Raw genomic sequence first — 22,700 nt, 5'->3', positions numbered from 1 at the left:
TGAGGGAGTGCTGCACTGTCAGGGGGTCAGTACTGAGGGAGTCCTGCACTGTCAGGGGGTCAGTACTGAGGGAGTGCTGCACTATCTGGGGGTCAGTACTGAGGGAGTGCTGCACTGTCAGGGGGTCAGTACTGAGAGAGTGCTGCACTGTCCGACAGTCAGTACTGAGGGGGAGTGCTGCACTGTAAGGGGGTCAGTACTGAGGGAGTGCTGCACTGTAAGGAGGTCAGTACTGAGGGAGTGCTGCACTGTCCGACAGTCAGTACTGAGGGGGAGTGCTGCACTGTCAGGGGGTCAGTACTGAGGGAGTGCTGCACTGTCAGGGGGTCAGTACTGAAGGAGTGCTGCACTGTCCGACAGTCAGTACTGAGGGGGAGTGCTGCACTGTCAGAGGGTCAGTAGTGAGGGAGTGCTGCACTGTCTGGGGGTCAGTACTGAGGGAGTGCTGCACTGTCTGGGGGTCAGTACTGAGGGAGTGCTGCACTGTCAGGGGGTCAGTACTGAGGGGGAGTGCTGCACTGTAAGGGGGTCAGTACTGAGGGAGTGCTGCACTGTCCGAGAGACGGTACTGAGTGAGTGCTGCACTGTCTGGGGGTCAGTACTGAGGGAGTGCTGCACTGTCCGAGAGACGGTACTGAGTGAGTGCTGCACTGTCTGGGGGTCAGTACTGAGGGAGTGCTGCACTGTTCGAGAGACGGTACTGAGTGAGTGCTGCACTGTCAGGGGGTCAGTACTGAGGGAATGCCGGCGCTGCCTTCTTTCCGATTAGATTTTAAACGTGTCATTATGTACCGGGGCGGAGCAATTTACAGCGACTGAATCCTTTGGAAACAACTTGAGTTTAGAATTTTCAGTGTTGACCGCTGCCATATTTACGTTTGTGAAGGGAGGTGGAATGGGAATCGGGAACGTTTGGGCACAGTTTCTTTCAGCAGTTCATTCCGTGCTTTCTCATGCCATTGATTATAAATACAGATATCTTTTTAATTGCTTCATTTATTTTCCAGCCTCTATGTTGGTAAACAAACAGAAATTGACTCTTTAAAATACTCAGCTTTAATTCAGGCTTTGAATCTGGGTGCTGTCGGGAGTTTTGAACCCTGGTGAACCAGTAACAGGAGTATTTTGACCTCGATCCGATTTGCACAGCATTGTCTTGGGTTGTTTGGACTTCGCTTAGACTTGGGGAAGCCTCATATCATCAACTCTTCTAGGTGGAACTGAAGGAGAAAAGCAGTGTGCTGTGTGAGTTGGTGCAGGAACTTTGCAATCAGTTGGGTTGGGTGCAGCATGTTTTTTTGGAAAGTTTACAAGAGAGCGCCAAGAGGCAGGGAATGAAAGGAATGCTGGTGTTTGGAATGCAGAGCTTTTTTCCTGTTTGTCTCAGAGACTCGGGTCCTGTTGTTAGTCAGACTAACAGCACCCGTCTCAGACTTGCATCTTCTCAAAGCCCGCACCGCGACTATGTTGAGGGAAGTGATCAGAGCCAAACATTTCCAATACAGGAATAAGCTCCACAGGAAATAGTGGCAGCTCACAGTATCGACGGAAATTATTCATCATTCACACAGTTTCTGCAAAAACTCTTGACATTAAGCTGATAAGAAAAAAACAGAATGAGGCAAAGCTGAAAAGTCGTTAATATATGCATCTCTCGAGAAGCTTACCAATAATAGTGCAAAAAGCCGATCGTGCTTGTGTTAGGTGTTTGTAGGATTCAGTCGCACGTTCCTGCTCTCTGCCACTGGCCTGAATATTTTGCGTTTTTGAGAGTTCCATTGAACTTGTTTTCAGCTCCCTTTCAGGTACTGTCTTTCATCCATAACAATGTTTCTTAAATCTATTTCACTTCACCACCCATCTGTCCCATCCATCAGATTTCCAGTGCATGCCGGGTGATTTTTTAATTGAATCATAGAATCCCTATAGTGTGGAAACAGGCCAATCGGCCCATCGAGTCGATACTGACCCTCCGAAGCATCTCACCCTATCCCTGTAACCCTGCATTTCCCATGGTTGATCCACATAACCTACATATTCTTGGACACTATGGGCAATTTAGCACAGCCAATTAACCTAACTTACACATCTTTGGACTGTGGGAGAAAGCTGGAGCATCCCGAGGGAACCCATGCACACACGTGGAGAATGTGCAAATTCCACACAAACGGTTGCCCGTGGATCGAATTGAACCTGGGTCCCTGCTGCAGTGAGACAGAGTGCTAACCAAGGAGTCACTTTGCTACTTTCAAAGGCTCAGTCCTAAGTTGAATTTTGTTAATGACTCCAATTTGCTGGATGTGCACTGAGAAAGAATTATTGTGGTTGGACAGTGACTAATCCCCATTTCAGGGACATTTTAAACTTCATACAGAGCAAGTGTACTGGGCTGTGGGTAACCAACCACTGGCAGTGCGTGCTTGGGGTAGTTCATTGTCAGCAATCCTCCTTTTTCTGCTGAGTATCAAGATTTGTTTAATTATTAGTGAAATAGGATAGACCATTGGTGAGTCTTTAACAATGAGAGGAACTAGTCTTATGTTGCAAGAGGCAGTTTGTCACATGATCGCAAAAGTTATAAGTTACATTGCCGAGATAAGCATAATTACTTAACACTCTCAGGAGCCAGAGATGCCGCATCTGTTTCTATCAGTATCTCATGCTAAACTACTTCACCTCCATCTAGAGACTGTGTAACATCATCAGACTTGGGTGCTGCTTAACGTAGCTTTGACATGTCAGAAACATTACCATGTACAAAAATTCTGTAGGCAATTGTGTGCAGGGACACAAGGCTCATCAATTTGTTGTGATATTTTGAGGAGCAGTGCCTTTGACTCTTCTTGTAATGTTATGGGAATTTTAATAAGAATCTGAACAGGTGTTTGGGGTCTTGTTGCATAAATTATCATGTTTAAAGACAAATATTGGAGTTACAATTGAATGAGTTTCTCCAGAGACCTCTTCAAGTGCTGCATGTTGATACACTGTTAGTTCAGTGTCCAGACAGTAGTGCAGTAATGAATGCTGTGATGTTTTGGAAACCTATATGCACATAACAATGTAATTATTGAATTTTCTTGAACAATTTTACACAGAGACCCTGTTTAATATCCCATCAGAAAGATAACCAATTTCAACAATTCAACAGCACTTTCTCCCACTGACAGTCAAACTGGATGATCAACTTCTGGAGCATGTGTCCATTGTCCATTTCTCTGTCTGTGTGTATGTTCACAATTTCCTCTCTCTGTTTCTCCTTCCTTTCTTTATCTGTCTATTTACCTGTGATGGTCAGTTCCTCAGGAGAAAGTGAATACAATTGAAAGTGCCCTTCATCTGGAATGAGGCTGGGAGCCTCGGGGGTGGAGAGACAAATGGGAGGGGGGTGGAGCTGGGGGCAAGGTAGCTGAGAGTGCAATTGATGGATGGAGGTGGGTGGGTAAAGGTGATAGATCAGAGGGGAGAGTGGAGTGGAATGGTGTTAAGATAGATGGACAGATGGGACAGATCATGAGGATGGTGTTGAGCTGGAAGGTTGGAATTGGGGTAAGGTGAGGGGAGGGGAAATTAGGAAACTGGTGAAATCCACATGAATGCATAGGTTTGGAAGTTGTGCGAGATGGAAGATGAAGCATTCTTTCCCCAGGCATCAGGTGGTCAGGGAGTGTCAATGGAGGAGGCCCAGGACTGGCATGTCCTCGGCAGAGTGGGAGGGGAATTGAAATGTTCGGCCATGGGCCGTTGGGGTTGATTGGTGCGGGTTTCCCAGGGATGTTCTCTGAAGCGCTCTGCGAGTAGGCCTCCTGTCTCCCCAATGTAGAGGAAACTGCATCGGGAGCAACAGATACAGGAAATGACATGTGGAACTGCAAGTAAAACTCTGATGGATGTGGATGGCACCTTTGAGGCCGTGGATGGAGGTAAGGGGAAGGTGTGGGTGCAAGTTTTGCAGTTCCTGCTTTGGCAGGTGAAGGTGCCAGGAGGGGAGGATGGGTTGTTAGGGGGTGTGGACCTGACAAGGTAGTCGCAGAGGGAACAGTCTTTACGGAAAACAGAAAGGGCTGGGGAGGGAAATATACCTCTGGGGTGGGGTCCATTTGTAGGTGATGGAAATGGCGGAGGATGATGCGATGTACACGGAGGTTGGTGGGGTGGAAGGTGAGGACCAGGAGGGTTCTGTGGTTGGAGGGGTGGGGTTCGAGGGCGGAGGTGCAGGATGTGGATGAGATACGCTGGAGGGCTGGAGGTCAGTTCCTCAGTTGACTTGTGACCTCCAATGTAATTGGAAGTTTAATTATGTAAATGATATGTTCAGAGACAGTCAGAAGGGATCATGGAATTTCCTGGACTTGAGATGCAAGAAGTCTAGTATGAAGGGTAGTATACACCAAATGTATTTACAATCTACAGGGCTTTACATGTTGTATTTGGCTCTGAGTAAGAGGGATGCAGTGTATGTGCAGTGTAGCTGGATTTAATGACTTTTACAAAACACATGCGGTGTTGAATTATAAACTATTTCTCCAGCTCCCTAATGTCTTTGATCAGCCTAGCCATTTATTCCAATCTGGAATGAGCAAACTCTCTAGAATTATGATGAGTTCATGGAACATTAACAGGCCATTCGACCAAACCTTTCTACAATAGTATTAATACTATACAGAGCATCCCAGGCAAGGCTTTCATTGGATACCTTAAAAAAACAAAGTTAAAAATCACACAACACCAGGTTATGGTCCAACAGGTTTAGTTGGAAGCACACTAGCTTTTGGAGCGATGCTCCTTCATCAGGTGATTGTGGAGGGCTCGATCGTAACACAGAATTTATAGCAGAAATTTACAGTGTGAATTTACACTGTAAATTTTTGCTATAAATTCTGTGTTACGATCGAGCCCTCCACAATCACCTGATGAAGGAGCATCGCTCCGAAAGCTAGTGTGCTTCCAACTAAACCTGTTGGACCATAACCTGGTGTTGTGTGATTTTTAACTTTGTACACCCCAGTCCAACACCGGCATCTCCGAATTAAAAAAACAGTTTTATTACTTTAAAGAACTCCCTCTGATCATTTTTCAGACTTCTGTTTTCTTAAAAAAAGGTCAGTTTATTCAATCTTTCAAGGTAGGGACCATCAAACTCAGCAAACAATTTCAACCTAAGTTTTGCTGTTTCCCTGTTCTCAGGCGGTGCAACAAAGCCTTTATGTACTAACTTCATCAAATCTAGCTTCACACTAGGCTGTTTTTCTCACTTCGAATGTGAGACCACCTCCCCACAGGACTTGGAATACAATGAATATCTTAACTCAATGTTGCTAGAGCAATAAAGCTGTTTTCATTACTACTAGTAAAACTTACATTGACAGATAACACTTCTGGCAGAAATCAATCCTAATTGGTGAGTGTGGGTTCTGATAGAATTTATGACAACTGTGTGTGGGTCTCCTCAGGTTTGCACTGTTTCCCAAATCACTCAACCTTAGCTTCTCCTTTAAAAGGCCCACAATTTAACCTTACTACATGTATGTGTGGTGCAACATTTCCTGTGTGGTTAATCTGGAAAATATGGCAAGTTAATGGACCACTAGCATCAGGGCCACTGCTGTTTGTTATTTTTATAAATGACCTGAATGTGGGCGCAGAAGGTTGGGTTAGTAAATTTGCGGATGACATTAAGGTAGGCAGAGTTGTGGATAGTGATGAGAATCGACGTTTTGGGCATGAGCCCTTCTTCAGGAATGAGGAAAGTGTGCCAAGCAGGCTAAGATAAAAGGTAGGGAGGAGGGACTTGGGGGAGGGGCGTTGGAAATGCGATAGGTGGAAGGAGGTTAAGGTGAGGGTGATAGGCCGGAGTGGGGGTGGGGCAGCTACACTGGCACCACCCCCCACCATTTCCAATGCCCGAAACGTCGATTCTCCTGCTCCTTGGATGCTGCCTGACCTGCTGCGCTTTTCCAGCAACACATTTTCAGCTCTGATCTCCAGCATCTGGAGTCCTCACTTTCTCCTAGAGTTGTGGATAGTGCCAAAGGATGTTGTGGGTTACAGAGGGAAATAGTTAAGATGCAGAGCTGGGCTGGGAAGTGGCAAATGGAGTTTAATGCGAAGAATTGTGAGGTAGTTCACTTTGGAAGAAGTAATGGGAATGCAGACTGCTGGGCTAATGGTAAAATTCTTGGCAGTGTAGATGAACAGAGGGATCTCGGTGTCCAGGTACATAAATCCCTGAAAGTTGCCATCCAAGTTGGTAGGGTTATTGGGAGGGGGATTGAGTTTCGGAGTCACGAGGTCATGCTTCAGCTACACAAGCCATTGGAGTATTGCATACAGTTCTGGTCACCACATTATAGGAAGTTGTGGAAACTGTGGAAATGGTTCAGAGGAGATTTATTAGGATGTTACCTGGTATGGAAGGAAGGTCTTACAAGGAAAGGCTGAGGGAACTGAGACTGTTTTCGATGTAGGGAAGAAAGTTGAGAGGTGACTTAATCGAGGCATATAAGATAATCAGAGGGTTAGATAGAGTGCACAGTGAAAGGCTAACATGAGGGCACATAGCTTTAAATTGAGAGGTGATAGATTTAGGACACATATCAGGGGTAATTTCTTTACTCCGAGAGTAGGAGTGGTGTAGAACAGCCTGCCTGCAACAATAGTAGACTCGCCAATGTGAGAGCATTTAATTGGACATTGGACATACATATGGATAATAATGGAACGATGTGGGTTAGATGGGCATCAGATTAATTTCACAGGTCGGTGCAACATCGAGGGCTGAAAGGCCTGTACAGCGCTGTAACATTCTATGTTCTGGAACCATTCCATCAGTACTGACTCTCCAACAGTGCAGTTCTTCCTCAGTACTGACCCGCCGATACTGCAGCACTCCCTCAGTACTGATCCTCTGATACAGAACTGACTCAAAGGTAGAAGACAGAGAGTGGTGGTGGAGGGTTGCTTTTCAGACTGGAGGCCTGTGACCAGTGGAGTCTCACAAGGATCAGTGCTAAGTCCACCACTTTTCATCACTTATATAAATGATTTGGATGTGAACATAGAAGGTATAGTTAGCAAGTTTGCTGTTGAGAGCAAAATTGGAGGTGTAGTGGATAGCAAAGAAGGTTACCTCAGATTAAAATGGTATCTTGATCAGATAGGCCAATGGGCTCAGAGTGGCAGATGGAGTTTAATTTAGATAAATGTGAGGTGCTGCATTTTGGAAAAGCAAATCAGAGCAGGACTTATACACTTAATGGTAAGGTCCTCGGGAGTATTGCTTAATAAAGGGACCTTGGAGTGCAGGTTCATAGCTCCTTTAAAGTAGAGTCGCAAGTAGATAGGATAGTGAAGAAGGCGTTTGGTACGCTTTCTTTTATTGATCAGAGTATTGAGTATAGGAGTTGGGAGGTCATGTTGCAGCGGTACAGGACATTGGTTAGGCCACTTTTGGAATATTGCATGCAATTCTGGTCTCCTTCCTATCGAAATGATGTTGTGAAACTTGAAAGGGTTCAGAAAAGATTTACAAGGATGTTGCCAGGGTTGGAGGATTTGAGCTGTAGGGAGAGGCTGAATAGGCTGGGCTCTATTCCTGCAGCGTCGGAGGCTGAGGGGTGACCTTATAGAGGTTTATAAAATCATGAGGGGCATGGATAGGATAAATAAACAAAGTATATGTCCTGGGGTGGGGGATCCAGAACTAGAGGGCATAGGTTTAGAGTGAGAGAGGAAAAATTTAAAAGGGGCCTAAGGGGCAACGTTTTCATGCAGAGGGTGGTGCGTGTATGGAATGAGCAGCCAGAGGAAGTGATGTAGGCTGGTACCATTGCAACATTTAAAAGGCATTTGGATGGGTATATGAATAGGAAGGGTTTGGAGGTATATGGGCCAAGTGCTGGTAAATGGGACTAGATTTGGTTGGCAAGGACGAATTGGATTGAAGGGTCTGTTTCTGTGCTGTACATCTCTATGACTATATGACAGTGCGAGTACTCCCTCAGTACTGACCCTCTGACAGTGTGGCACTCTCTCAGTACTGACCTTCCGACAGTGCGGCACTCTCTCAGTACTGACCTTCCGACAGTGCGGCACTCCCTCAGTGTAGACCCTCTGACAGTGCAGCACACCCTCAATACTGACCCTCTGACAGTGCAGCACTTCCTCAGTACTGATCCCCTGACAGTGCAGCACTTATTCCGTACTGACCCTTTGTCAGTGTCACATTCCCATAGTTTTGATCTTTAAATATTAATACCATCCAGGGACCTTCATAATACATTCAACTGACACTGTCTCCTATCACAGAAATGTTCTGTTGGAGGAAAAGACCATTTGGCCCATTGTGTCTGCATGGTCTCTTCAAAAAAGCATCATTACTTACTTCCAATTTCTGCTTTCTCCCCATACCCTTGCATATTAGGTCTTTCTAAATACCATAATGCCCTCTTGAATATCTCAATTAAACCTGCCTCGATCACACTTCCAGGCAGAGTCTTCCAGACCTCACTACTCGTGTAAAAATGGTTTATTTCCTGCATTACATTGCTTCTTTTGCATACCACTTAAAATCAGTGCCCTATGTTTCTTCATCCTTTTACAAACGGGCACAATTTCTCCCAGCTCCATCGACCTGCTCATAATTTTGAAAATATCTTATACCCATTTATACTTTTTCTTTCTAAGGAGAACAATCCCAAAGTCTTCACTCTAATTTTTTATTCATCTATCCTGTTACCTCTATAATTTGTGCACATATACATCTTGGACCTTTCGCTTCTGCACCCTCTTTCGAATTATATCCTTTATTTTATATTGTCTTTGATGTGCATTACCTGTCTCTTCTCTGCATTGAATTCCCTCTGCCCACTCCACCAACTTGCCTCTTAAAATTATAGAATACAGTTTCCATCACTCTTTGGAAATTCAGTGCCATGATTGACTGATGAAGTTTCACTCTGGGAGGTATGAAGTGATAGATTTGGATCGGAGGGCTGAGCATAGGGCTAGCTAGGAAAAGATTGGATATAAAGTGGAAGCAGAGGAACTCGATCTGTGTACCCTAACCTTTGGTGGTAGTTGGCCAAGTTGAGAAATTCTCTAAAAAGACATTTGGGATCCTTAAACAAGTCCAGGAAATGTTACATTTTCTCAGAAGTTCAGATAGTATCTGTGAGGAGAAACTGAGTGAACAAGTGACAAAGCAACCTGAAGCTCTGGTAATGTGTTTTCAAAATCGGAGCAGGGAGGGAGTGAAACACTGGCCTTTGTGTTGAGACCAGAAAGTATTCCTGGGATTAGGCAGTGACCTTCCTAAACTCAGCGGGGTTTCTGCAGAGGCTCATATTGATGTAACATATTGAAAATTACATATTGAAAATATTCAGTATGTAATTTCAGTTACATCACTGTAAACATTTGCTATAAATTCTGTGTCTTACAATCTTATTCTCACAACCACCTGATGAAGGAGCAGTGCACCAAAAGCTAGTGCTTCCAAATAACCCTGTTGGACTATAACCTGGTGTTGTGTGATTTTTACCCATTTCAAAGGGAATGAGTTGGGCTGTGTGAATGCAGTTTGAATGAGCGAGTGAGAATGTGGGCTGGCAAATGAGGCCTGGCCATGCTCAGACTGTGTGTGTCTGGGAGTGTCACAGGGCTGCACTTAGGCTCTCCGAAAGCTGCGGGTAACTAAAACAAAAATCAGCTACTTATTTTGAAGAGGTGTGTCACAGGTGATATGTGACAAATGAGGAGAGAGGGTCAATGGGTTCAGTCTAGGGTGTGTCTTTCAAGGTCTGCCACAGATTACTCAGCTGACACAGAGCGGTGCAACAATCCAGTTTGGTTTCTGGTGTCTCATAGGCCGGTTGTAGTTTGGAATGTTGTTTGTTTGGCGGATTAAAACTCGGTTTGTTTTCTGACAGGCTCTTGCCTCTTGCACATGAGTGATTGCAAGCGTAATGTAACCTCAGTCCTTGTAACCATATCCTCCAAATCCATGTAGTCACTGAAACTCAGAGTTCATCAGACACTCAAGAAGCTACATTCAATGGAATGAAGCTGGGCACGGCTCTGTACAATGGCTGGAGTCTGCAGGATTAGCTTGGGGCAGCATCAAGTGTACAATTACTCCCAGAACTCAAGGTTCAAATATTTGTACAGAGTAACTATGTTTTAGAAACTCTAGTTAGTTGTTGACATTGTTTCTTCCCTATTTACCAGCCAGTTGTAGAAATATCTCCCTCTCCTTCCCTCTCTCTCTCCTCCCTTCTCTATTCCCCCCCACTCCAACTTCTCAATCTCTCCCATACACTCCCCTCTTTTCCCTCTTCCCCCACCTTCTTCCAACACCACCCTTTTCCAATATCACCACTTCTCCCCTTCCTCTCCCTCTTCCCCCACCTTCTTCCAACACCACCCTCTTCCCCACTGCCCTCTTCCCCACCGCCCTCTATCCCTCTTCCACTCCATCTTCCCCTCTCCCTCTTCTCTCCTTCTTCCCCATCACCTTCTTCCCTTTCCATCTTCTCCCCTACAGTCATCCCTTTTTACACCTTTTCTGCTCCATTCTCTCCATTCCGCTAACCCGTGCCCCACTTTCACCAGACTCGTACCACATCTTCTGTCCCCCCTCCCACTCCTGTCTCTCCTGCCTCCCTCACCCCCTTCCCTTCCCCCTCCCTCTCCCCCCTCAATCTTCCACTCTCCTACCTCCCTCTCTCTCCATCTCTGTCTCCCCCCCTCGCTCTCCTCCTCCCTTTTCTCCCTCTCCCTCTACCCATTTCCGTCTACCCATCTCCCCCTCCCTCTCCCCTTCCTCTCCCCCTCTCACTCCCCTCTCCCCCTTCCTACACTGCTCTCTCCCCATCCCCTTCCTTCTCTCCTCCCCTTCCCCCTCTCCCTTCCCCCTCTCCCTTCCCCCTCTCCCTTCCCCCTCTCCCTTCCCCCTCTCCCTTCCCCCTTCCTCTCTCATCCCTCCCCCCTCTCCCCCTTGCACCCTTCCCCCTCCCTCCCTCTTTCTCCCAACCCTCTCTCCCTCCCTCCCTCCCCTCCTTCTCTCTCCCTTCCCTACTTCTCTCTCCCTTCCCATTCTTCTGTTTCCTGCCTCCTTCTCTTCTCCTCCCCTTCCTTTTCCCCCCCTTCCTTTTCCCCCAGCCCCTCTCTCTCTCTCTCCCTCTCTGCTCTCCCTTTCCCCCCTCCTTCCCTCTCTGCTCTCCCCTTTCCCCTTCCCTCTCTCCCCCTCCCCTTTCTCCTGTTCCCCACTCCCCTCTCCCTCCTCCCTCCATTCCCCCCTCTCCCCCCTCCCTCCATTCCCCCCTCCCTCCATTCCCCCCTCCCTCCATTCCCCCTCCCTCCATTCCCCCCTCCCCTTTCTCCCCATCCCCCTTCCCCTTCTCCCCATCCCCCTTCCCCTTCTCCCCATCCCCCTTCCCCTTCTCCCCATCCCCCTTCCCCTTCTCCCCATCCCCCTTCCCCTTCTCCCCATCCCCCTTCCCCTTCTCCCCATCCCCCTTCCCCTTCTCCCCATCCCCTTCCCCTTCTCTCCATCCCCCTTCCCCTTCCCCCCATTCCCCCTTCCCCTTCCCCTTCCCCCCATTCTCCCTTCCCCTTCCCCCCATTCCCCCTTCCCCTTCCCCCCATTCCCCCTTCCCCTTCTCCCCATTCCCCCTTCCCCTTCTCCCCCATCCCCTTCCCCTTCTCCCCCATCCCCTTCCCCTTCTCCCCCATCCCCTTCCCCCCTTCCCCTTCTCCCCCATCCCCTTCCCCTTCTCCCCCATCCCCTTCCCCTTCTCCCCCATCCCCTTCTCCCCCATCCCCTTCTCCCCCATCCCCTTCTCCCCCATCCCCTTCCCCTTCTCCCCATCCCCATCTCCCCATCCCCATCCCCTTCCCCTTCTCCCCATCCCCTTCCCCTTCTCCCCATCCCCTTCCCCTTCTCCCCATCCCCTTCCCCTTCTCCCCATCCCCATCCCCTTCTCCCCATCCCCTTCTCCCCCATCCCCTTCCCCCTCCCTGTCTCCCCCCTCCCTGTCTCCCCCCTCCCTGTCTCCCCCCTCCCTGTCTCCCCCCTCCCTGTCTCCCCCCTCCCTGTCTCCCCCCTCCCTGTCTCCCCCCTCCCTGTCTCCCCCCTCCCGCTCTCCCCCCTCCCGCTCTCCCCCGTCCCGCTCTCCCCCGTCCCGCTCTCACCCCTCCCTGTCTCCTCCCACCCCGCTCTCCCCCCTCCCTGTCTCCTCCCACCCCGCTCTCCCCCCTCCCTGTCTCCTCCCACCCCGCTCTCCCCCCTCCCTGTCTCCTCCCACCCCTTCTCTCCTCCCCATCCCCCTTCCCCTTCCCCTTCTCCCTCCCGCTCTCCCCCATGCGGTCCCCCTTCCCGCTCTTCCCCCCTCCCTGTCTCCCCCCTCCCTGTCTCCCCCCTCCCTCTCTCCCCCCTCCCTCTCTCCCCCCTCCCTCTCTCCCCCCTCCCTCTCTCCCCCCTCCCTCTCTCCCCCCTCCCTCTCTCCCCCTCCCTCTCTCCCCCCTCCCTCTCTCCCTCTCTCCCCCTCCCTCTCTCACCCCTCCCTCTCTGCCCCCTCCCTCTCTGCCCCCTCCCTGTCTCCCCCTCCCTCTCCCTCTCTGCCCCCTTCCTCTCTGCCCCCTCCCTCTCTCCCCACCCTCGTTGCCATCTCCCCCTCACCCCCTTCCCCCTCTCCCCCTCCCCCCCTCCCATCTCTGCCCCCTTCCCATCTCTGCCCCCTTCCCATCTCTGCCCCCTTCCCATCTCTGCCCCCTTCCCATCTCTGCCCCCTTCCCATCTCTGCCCCCTCCCATCTCTGCCCCCTCCCTGTCTGCCCCCTCCCTCTCTCCCCCTCTCTCTCCCCCTCCCTCTCTCCCCCTCCCTCTCTCCCCCTCCCTCTCTCCCTCTCCCTCTCTCCCCCTCCCTCTCTCCCTCTCCCTCTCTCCCCCTCCCTCTCTCCCCCTCTCTCCCTCTCCCCCTCCCTCTCTCCCCCTCCCATCTCTGCCCCCTCCCTCTCTGCCCTCTCCCTCACTGCCCCCTCCCTCCCTCCACCTCCCATCTTTGCCCCTCCCTCTCTCCCCCTCCCATCACTGCCCCTTCCCTCTCTCCCCCTCCCATCACTGCCCCTTCCCTCTCTCCCCCTCCCATCACTGCCCCTTCCCTCTCTCCCCTTCCCTCTCTCCCCCTCCCTCTCTCCCCCTCCCTCTCTCCCCCTCCCTCTCTCCCCCTCCCTCTCTCCCCCTCCCTCTCTCCCCCTCCCTCTCTCCCCCTCCCTCTCTCCCCCTCCCTCTCTCCCCCTCCCTCTCTCCCCCTCCCTCTTTCCCCCTCCCTCTCTCCCCCTCCCTCTCTCCCCCTCCCTCTCTCCCCCTCCCTCTCTCCCCCTCCCTCTCTCCCCCTCCCTCTCTCCCCCTCCCACTCTCCCCCTCCCACTCTCCCCGTCCCATCACTGCCCCCTCCTTCTCTCCCCCTCCCATCACTGCCCCCTCCCACTCTCCCCCTCCCATCACTGCCCCCTCCCTCTCTCCCCCTCCCATCACTGCCCTCTCCCCCTCTCCCCCTCTCCCCCTCTCCCCCTCTCCCCCTCTCCCCCTCTCCCCCTCTCCCCCTCTCCCCCTCTCCCCCTCTCCCCCTCCCCCTCTCCCCCTCCCATCACTGCCCCCTCCCTCTCTCCCCCTTCCATCACTGCCCCCTCCCCCTCTCCCCCCTCGCCCTCTCCCCCCTCCCCCTCTCCCCCTCCCCCTCCCGTCTCTGCCCCCTCCCCCTCTCCCCCCTCCCATCTCTGCCCCCTCCCATCTCTGCCCCCTCCCATCTCTGCCCCCTCCCATCTCTGCCCCCTCCCATCTCTGCCCCCTCCCATCTCTGCCCCCTCCCTCTCTGCCCCCTCCCTCTCTGCCCACTCCCTCTTTGCCCACTCCCTCTCTGCCCACTCCTTCTCTCCCCCTTCTCCCTCTCTCCTCTCTCTCCCATCCCTCCTACTCCCCCTTCCCCCCTCCCTTCCCCCCTCCCTTCCCCAACCTCTTCCCCCTCATTTCTCTGTTCTTCCTTCCACACCTCCTCTCACCCCCCTTTTCCCCTCGCACCCCTCTCTGTTATCCCCTCCTCCCTCACTGTCCTCTGTCTCTCTCTACCCACCTTTCTTCTCCCCTTCACTTCTGCCCCCTCATCCTCCCTATCGTCTTCTGCTCCTGCCTTTCCTACTTTCTCTAAATCCATCCTCGCTGATCTCCTCTTCTGCACTCATCCCGATTCTCTGCTTCTGCACCCACCCCCAAACACACTTTGTGCCTTCCCTTCTCTTCCCCACCTGCTGCTGGCTTTCTGGTCTTTCCTCTGGCTGGTTTTGATCAGAGGTGTAGAGCTCCTCCTGCAGGGTTGATGGGACATTGCAGAACACTGCATGATGTTGAGAAATTGAGTTCAGTGTACAAAACCACCCCTGTGGATTCTGCCCCTGTCCATTCTGTCCCTTTGTACATTGCACTCTACTTGGTGTGTAGAACATGCAACAGAGCCCCAGGCCATCTTGACCTCACACAGTAATAATCTGCTATTTTGTTGCTATCTAATCTTTTGGACTTGCTGTACTCAAATATTTGCACACAAGCCAAACATTTTATGATGACATTGCCCCTGTCTAAAAAATGGAAGAGATAGAAACATAGAAACATAGAAAAAATACAGCGCAGTACAGGCCCTTTGGCCCTCGATATTGCGCCGATCCAAGCCCATTTAACCTACACTAGCCCACTATCCTCCAAATGCCTATCCAATGCCCAAGCTCCTCTGCACCCGTTCCAGTGCCTCCACATCCGTCCTATAGTATGGTGACCAAAACTGCACACAATACTCCAGATGCGGCCGCACCAGAGTCTTTTACAACTGCAACAAGGAACAACATTTTCAAGCCTCAAATCCATCCAGTGTTTCTGAAACATATCATTTTAGAATGAAATATAACAGTGTGAATTCATAGAACAGTACAGGCTTTTTGGCCCTCAATGTTGAACCAATCTGAAGCCCACCTAACCTACACGATTCCATTCTCGTCCATATGCTTATCTAATGACCATTTAAATGCCCTTAAAGTATACTACTTTTGCAGGCAGTGCGTTACACGCCCCCACTACTCAAGAATTTGAGAAAAAACGCGAGCAAATCTTGTATTTTGTAGGTTTGCATTTCAAGTGTAGTCCATGTTCATTTCCTGTTTTTCGCTGGATGGGCCAGCATTTATTGTCTATCTCTAGTTGCCTTAGTAGTGAACTGCCATCTTGAATCTCTGTCGTCCATTTAGTCTAGGTAGACCCACAATGTCATTAGGGAGGGAGTTCCAGGATTTTGACCCAACAGCACTGAAGTAACAGAGATATATTTTCACATCAGGATGGTATGTGGCTTGGAGGGGAACTTGCAGGTGGTGGTTTTGCCATGCATTTGCTGCCCACATCCTCCTCTATGGTGGCGATCGTGGGTTTGGAAGGTGCTAACTAGGGAACCAAAAATAAATAATCAGTGGGCTTAAGTTGGGGAGGAAATTAACAGAATAACTATCACAAGAGAAAAAGGAGTAGGGAAATTAATGAAGCTAAAGACCGATAAATCTGCTAGACCTAATGGGTGGAATTCTAAGATATTAAAGAATGCAGTGACAGAGATAGAGTCTGGTCTGATATAATACAACCGTTCCATCCTGTGTGGTCACGTGTTATAAGAAAATTACCCAATAGTAGCACCATTTAAACCGATGGGACGGTATTCGCATTATAGCCAAGACAGAGAAGGGGGGAGAGAGGGAGGGAAGAGGGGGGGAGAGAGGGAGGCAGGAAGGGGGAGAGAGCGTATTGGAAGGGGGAGAAAGGGAAGGGGAGGGAGGGGGAATGGAGGGAGGAGGGAGAGGGGAGTGGGGGACAAATCACGTTATAGCCAATTCACAATGAAGAAATGTGCGTTATAGCATAATAGATACCACTGGAGTAATGTTCCAAGAAATTTTACATTGTGTATAAGTCCCAGAGGTTTTGAAAATTGCCAATGTCACAGATGGAAAAGGAAAGAGACAAAAAAAGGTAACTTTAAACCAGTTAACTTCTGATATTGGAAAAAAGTCAGAGTCCATTGTAAATGATGTAGTAGCAGATAATTTGGAAGTGCATCAAGAAGAGTCACTATAGCTTCATGAAGGGGACATCAAGCTTAAAAAAAAAATTAGAATTTTTCCAGGAGGTAACAAGCAGGATAGACAAAGGGGAACCAATCGATGCAATTTATTTGGATTTCCAAAAGGCATTCAATATAGTAATGCACACAAGGCTACTTACTAAGACAAGAGTTAATGATGTCATAGGTAGTATATTAGCATGGTTAGAGGATTGACTAATAGAAGATAGAGTTGGAATGGGGGGGGGGGCGCATTTTCATGATGGCAATCTATAACTACTGGAGTGCCACAAGCTGGGGCCACAGTTATCTACGATGCATATTAATCATTTGTTGAAGGAAGTAAATTTATGACACCATGTACACTGCAGTTAGTTTTGAATCCCTTATCTAAGGAAAAATATACTGGCATTGGAGGCAATCCAGGGAAGATTATGTTAATTTTGTATATGGAGGGTTTTCTTATGAGGAGAGGTGTTTGTACTCATTGGAGTTTAGAAGGATGAGAGGAGACTTGGCAAGATGGATCCAAACTTGACTTAGTGTTAGAAAATGGCGGTTTAGTAGTAGAAGGTTTTTTCTGTAACTGGAGGCTGATGTCCAGTGCCATACAATAGGAATCTGCTGGATCCCTTATTGTTCATGATATATAAACGAGATAGATGAGAATGTGGGGAATGTGATAAGCAAGTCTGCAAATGACACAAAGATTTGCTGGTGGTTAATAGTGAGGGAGAATATTACAAGAAGATTATAGATAGGTTTGTTAGATGAGGGGGTCAGTGGCAGAAAGATTTAACATTAAAAAGTGTGAGGTAATGGACCCAGGGGAGGTGGGAGCCTGGAATGCACAGGCTCGGAGGACAGTGGAGGTAGCAAACCTCACATTTATAAAAGTACATGGATGAATATTGAAATGTTATGACATTTGAGGCGATGGTGTAAGTGCTGGAAAATTGGATTAGTTTATGACCTGATGGGTTGAAGGGCTACTTTTGTGCTGTATGACTATGTGACTTTGTGACCTTATTGAAACATATTAAATTTTCAGTGGCCTTGATAGGGTAGATATGTAGAGGCTGTTACCTCTTGTGGGGAAGTCTAAGATTGGGGGCATAATCTCAGAGTAAGGGTCGCACATTTGGGACATAGTTGAGGAGGAATTGTATGTCTCAGGGTAGTGAATCTGTGAAATTCTTTACCACAGGTGGCCGTGGAGGCTGTGTTGCTCAGTATATTTAAGGCTGAGATAGATGGATTTCTGATCAGTAAGGGAAGTGGTTATGGGGAAAAGGCAGTTATGCGAAGTTGAGAATGATCAGATCCGCCACAATCTCATTGAATGGCCGAGCATATTCAATAGACTGAATGGTCTCTGATCCTTGGCCTTATTTTCTTATGGAACTTTGGTGGGTTTCTGTTATCTTTCTTGTAAATAATACACACTGCTGCAACTGTGATGACTGGATGTTGTACAGTGAAGTAGGACTGACCTCTTTTGGATGGCATAGAATCCCTACAGCGTGGAAGCAGGCCGTTCGGCGTGTTGCATCCACACCGGAACATCCTACGCAGACCCCTCCACCCTATCCCTGTAAGCCTGCTTTTCCCACAGCTAATCCACCTCGCCAGCTCGTCCCTGGACACTGTGGGCATTTTAAACATTGCCAATCCACCTAACGTGCACATCTTGGAGTGTGGGAGGAAACCAGAGTACCTGGAAGGAACCCATGAAGACACAGAGAGGAGGTGCAACCTCCCCAGCCTGAGAATGGAATCAAACCCAGGTTCATGGCGCTGTGAGGCAGTAGGATTCCTGAAGAAGGGTTCATGCCTGAAACGTTGATTCTCCTGCTCCTTGGATGCTGCCTGACCTGCTGCGCTTTTCCAGCAACACATTTTCAGCTCTGATCTCCAGTATCTGCAGTCCTCACTTTCTCCTTTCCATGATGGACAAGTTTTAGAGTGTCAGGAGATGAGTTACTCAGTGCAGGATTCCTAGCCTCTGATCTGTTTATGTAGCCATTGCATTTATATGGCTAGTTCAATTTGGTTTCTGGTCATTGTTAATTTCCAGGATGTTAACAGTGGGAAGTTCAGTGATGGCTATGCCATTAAATATCAAGAGAAGATGGTCAGATTCACTCTTTTTGAAATGGTCACTGCCTGACTCTCGAATGGCACAGATGTTATCTGCCACTTGTCAATCCAGGCCTGGATGTTCTTCTAGTTTTCTGCATTTGAACATGGCCTGCTTCAGTATCTGAGGAGCCACACATGGTGCTGAACATTGTAGAACTATTAGTGCACTCTTCACTTCTGACCTTATGATGGAGGAAAAGTCATTCATGAAGCTGCTGAAGATGGCCTAGTACACTATCCTGAGGAACTCCTGAGAAGACTAATCTGCAGCACACCAATCTACCTATGTGTCAGGTATGACTCCAACCAGCAGAGAGTTATCGCATGATTCCTAAAGAGTCCAGTTTTGCTAGGGTTCCTTGATGCCACACTTCATCAAATGCATCTTGATGTCAAGTACAGTCTCTGTCACCTCACCTCTGGAATTCAGCTCTTTAGTCCATGTTTGCACCGAGGCTGTGATGAGGTCAGAAACTGGGTGGCCCCAGCAGAACCCCAGCTGGGCATCACTGAGCAGGTTATTGATGAGCAGGTGCTGCTTGAAAGCACCGAATGACACCTTACATCACTTTACTGATGATTGAGAGTGGACTGAATGGTCAGTAATTGGCTGAGGCTCATTTGTCCTGATGCTTGTATACTGGGGCTATTTTCTACATTGTTAGGTAGGTGCCAGTATTGTAGCTACACTGGACCAGCTTGGCTAGTTAGGCAAGTTTCGGAGCACACGTGTTTCGTATTGTTGCTGTATGACTGCTGCTGCCAACCTGCAGTGCCTCATGAATGCTCAGTATTCAGTTGCTAGATCTCTTTGGAATGTATCTCATTTAACATTTTGATAGTGCCGTACATCATAATGTAAGGCCTTATTAATGTGCAGATAGGACTTTGTCTCCATTCAGCGGTCATTCCCATTGCGACTGTCATGGACATACAGTACAATGGTAGGCAGATTGGTGAGAATGAGGTCAAGTATGTTTTCCCTCAAATTAGTTCCCTCACTACCTGCCACAGATGCAGTCTGGCAGCTATGTTCGTTGGGACTGAACCAGCTCAGTCAATAGCGGCGCTGTCAAAATATGGTGGACATTGAAATCCCCCATCCAGAGTGCATTCTGCATTCATGTCACTCTCCCTGCTTTCTCAACATGGGGGAGCAGTGATTCATCAGCATACACCAGTTGGTGTACATCAACCATTTGAATGGCTGTGTGAATGTTGATGCTAATCAGCAGGAGGTTTCCTTGCCCATGTTGACCTGATGCCATGAGACTTCATGTGGTCCAGAATCAATGTTGAGGACACAATGGGCCTACCCGCTTCTGACTGTATGCCACTGTGCTGTCACCTCTGCTGGAACTGACCTGCTAGTGGATCAGGGCTTACCCAGGGATGGTGTTGGCTGGAACGTTGTTGTGGGACTGGAGTCACATGTTCAGACCAAGTAAGGAGAGCAGATTTCATTCCTTGCAAGGATGTTGCTGAACACTGTAGATATTTACAGTGATCCGGTAGTTTCATGATTACTTTTACTGAGACAAACATTTTAGTCAAAGACTTTTTAAAGAGCTCAATTCAGTTTCAAACATCTCATTGGATTATTACTCTAGTCCAATCAATGCTGAGTCCTCTGTCAATTATCCAGCTTTTTGTGTCGATGTTTTCCAGAACAGTCTGCTGTTTTCAGTAATATAAAATCCATTTAACTGGAGAGGAGAAATGTTTATTGAAATGAATTAGTCTCTACATGTGTTTAACTACATGGCACAGATCTACAAACAAGCAACAGATGATTGAATACATGGGAGGAAGCATTAAAGTGTTATATATGTGTGGGAGGATTTATTTTGCATTAAGTGTAATTCCTTACCCTTCTATTCTTCCACAGTGGTTGGATACTGCCTCTAAAGACAGGAAGAAAGCCTTGCAATTCAACCATGCTTTTCACAATCTCATAGCACACTGAAATACTTTCCAGTCAATAACATTCCTTTCTGTTGTAATGTTGGGTACTTAAATCTGACTCAGGATTTGTTTATTAACTTCAAGCCTGTTTTATTTTGGGATTTGACCATGGGTAGTTCATATTGTTGTCAGAAGTTGTTTACAATTTAAAATTCCTTCTAATGATGCATTTTTGAAAATAAACATATATGAGCTGGGACATGTTCAGGGGATAGGAGCTGTTCGAAATATTCTGTTCTTAAATTGTCATCTATCATTCCACCGAAGATAATTGCAGTGTCAAGCTGCTTTCACTTACATTGTCACATTCTCTTCATTCTCCTCCTCCCTCTATGACTAGCCTCCTTTCTTGTGGTGACATCCTGTCACCTGTTAATTGGAGTGTCAGCAGCCTGTTCTACCTTAATTACCATTACAGTTTTTGTCCCTCCCCGGGTAGTCTTACACTGTTCCTTGTTCACCACCCACCCACCTTCCTCTCCCTTAACACAAGGAGACTTAAGACTATTGGAGATGGTTCCTATGCTGCCTGAGACTGAACCAGACTGTGCACAACCTATGGCTACTTGGCCCTGTCAATAAATCTCTCCCCCTACCAAGACCTTCTATATTCACCTTTATAAAAGCAACTTCATTTGCGTTCAGCGTCTCACCTGCTGTTGAAACTCTCATCCATGTCTTTGTGGCTTCAGAAGTTGACAATCCCAGTTCACTCTCAGCTGGTCTCCCGAATTTTACCCTCCATAAACTTGAGGTCATCCAAAAATCTACTGCCTGTGTCTTCTAGCAAGTCTCATTCCCCTGACCTACGTCAGTTCCTGATTACAAACTGCCTTGTTTCTGGAAAGCTTATCCTTTTGTTCAAGACCCTCTATGGCTTCTCTCTTCCTATGTCTGTAGTCCCCTCTGTTGGTACACGAATAATAGCCACATCTTCAAAGATACGCTCTGTGCCAAGTTCATTATCAGCATGAGACCAATAAGCCATTCATACCTGTGATATAACAATGTCTACAAATGACATCTCAAGTTGTCCAGGATTGTAGTCAATGTGTGAGAAACCCTCTCTTGCTGAGTAGAGTGACTGGATACCAGAGATTGAGAAGGGTATGGGAAAAAGAGAGACCAATTGAAATGACCAGATGCCAAAAATCCCAAAAGTAAAAAGACTTCAGGTCAACACTATTCAACTGGGCCAGCTGTAGAAGGGACTGCATCAACAAGTGTGGTGCTGGAAAGGCACAGCAGGTCAGGCAGCATCCGAGGAGCAGGAAAATTGATGTTTTGGGCAAAAGCCCTTCATCAGGAATCAGGCTTTTGCCCGAAACGTCCATTTTTCTGCTCCTTGGATGCTGCCTGAACTGCTGTGCTTTTCTAGCACCACTCTAATCTAGAATCTGGTTTCCAGCATCTGAAGTCCCTGTTTTTACCTTCATACAATAAATGATAGGTCCCTAGGGAGTACCGAGGAACAAAGGGATCTTGGTGTCCCAGTCCTTAGGTCCCTGAAGGTGTCAGTACAGATAGACAGGGTGGTGAAGAAGGCATAGGGACTGCCTGCTTTTGTTAGCCCAGGCACCAAGTCTAATCTAAAACAAAGGAGCAAAGAAGTCTTTACAACTTCATAAGACACTGGTTAGGCCACAGATTAAATGCTGTGTGCAGTTTTGGTCACCACACCGTTGGAAGGAGGTGATTGCACTGGAGAGGGTGCAGAGAAGATTCACCAGGATGTTCCATGGGATGATTGTCATAGATATGAGGAGAGGCAGGATAGGCTGTTTTTTTTTTGGAGCACAGGAGGCGGATAGGGGGCTCTGACTGAGGTATACAAAATCATGAGAGGTGTAAATAGAGTAGATTTTGTAAATCTCTTCCCCATGGAAGGCTCGTCTAAGACTAGAAATCATAAGTTTACGATGAAGAGGAAGTGGTTTAGAAGAGATCTAAGAAAATCTTTTACACCCAAAGGATATTGGAGGCAGGTTCTCTTACAATATTTAAACAGCATTTGAGTGAATGTTTAAAATACTGGGGTATCGCTGACAATGGACCAAATGCAGGCAAATGGAATTAATGTAGTTTGGTGTTTGTTGTTGGCATAGACATGGTGGGCAGAAGGGGATGTTTCTATGCTGGCTGACTCTATGACTTGAATAATCCGATCTCTGTCATCTCTCAAACTTAACTCTTTAACCAAACCTTACCTCATAGCCCCTCATGTGCCTCACTGTCCAATTTTGTTTGATAACATTGTGGGCATTTAACCTAGTTGAAGGCATGTTGGCCGTAGTTGCGTTCCAGCGAAACTTCACTTAGTAGAAAGTCACTTCATAGAAATAATGGGGCCTATGGGAAAGGTGGGGTTAGGGGCAGACCAGCTAAATATATCATTCAAGATCGCTCAAAAATCACCAAACATCTAACACAAAGTATA

General features: G+C 48.0%; 1 protein-coding gene across 11 annotated transcripts in view; it reads left to right on the top strand.

The window, feature by feature from the left end:
- Positions 1–22,700, top strand: part of lpp (LIM domain containing preferred translocation partner in lipoma) — a 396,217-nt gene that overhangs the window by 42,160 nt on the left and 331,357 nt on the right. Inside the window, exon 1 of one of the 11 annotated variants that reach the window (XM_087993416.1) lies at positions 1,194–1,245. The exons of the other annotated variants lie outside the window; for them this stretch is intronic. The gene's annotated coding sequence lies outside the window, so the exon portion shown is untranslated. Of the gene's footprint in view, positions 1–1,193; positions 1,246–22,700 lie in introns of those variants that run through there. 11 annotated transcript variants of the gene reach the window in all.

This window comes from Chiloscyllium plagiosum, unplaced genomic scaffold, assembly GCF_037043375.1.
Source record: "Chiloscyllium plagiosum isolate Xiang-an unplaced genomic scaffold, Cpla_swu_hap1 HiC_scaffold_13, whole genome shotgun sequence".
Lineage (NCBI taxonomy): Eukaryota > Metazoa > Chordata > Chondrichthyes > Orectolobiformes > Hemiscylliidae > Chiloscyllium > Chiloscyllium plagiosum.
This window is presented reverse-complemented; position numbering and strand designations above follow the sequence as displayed.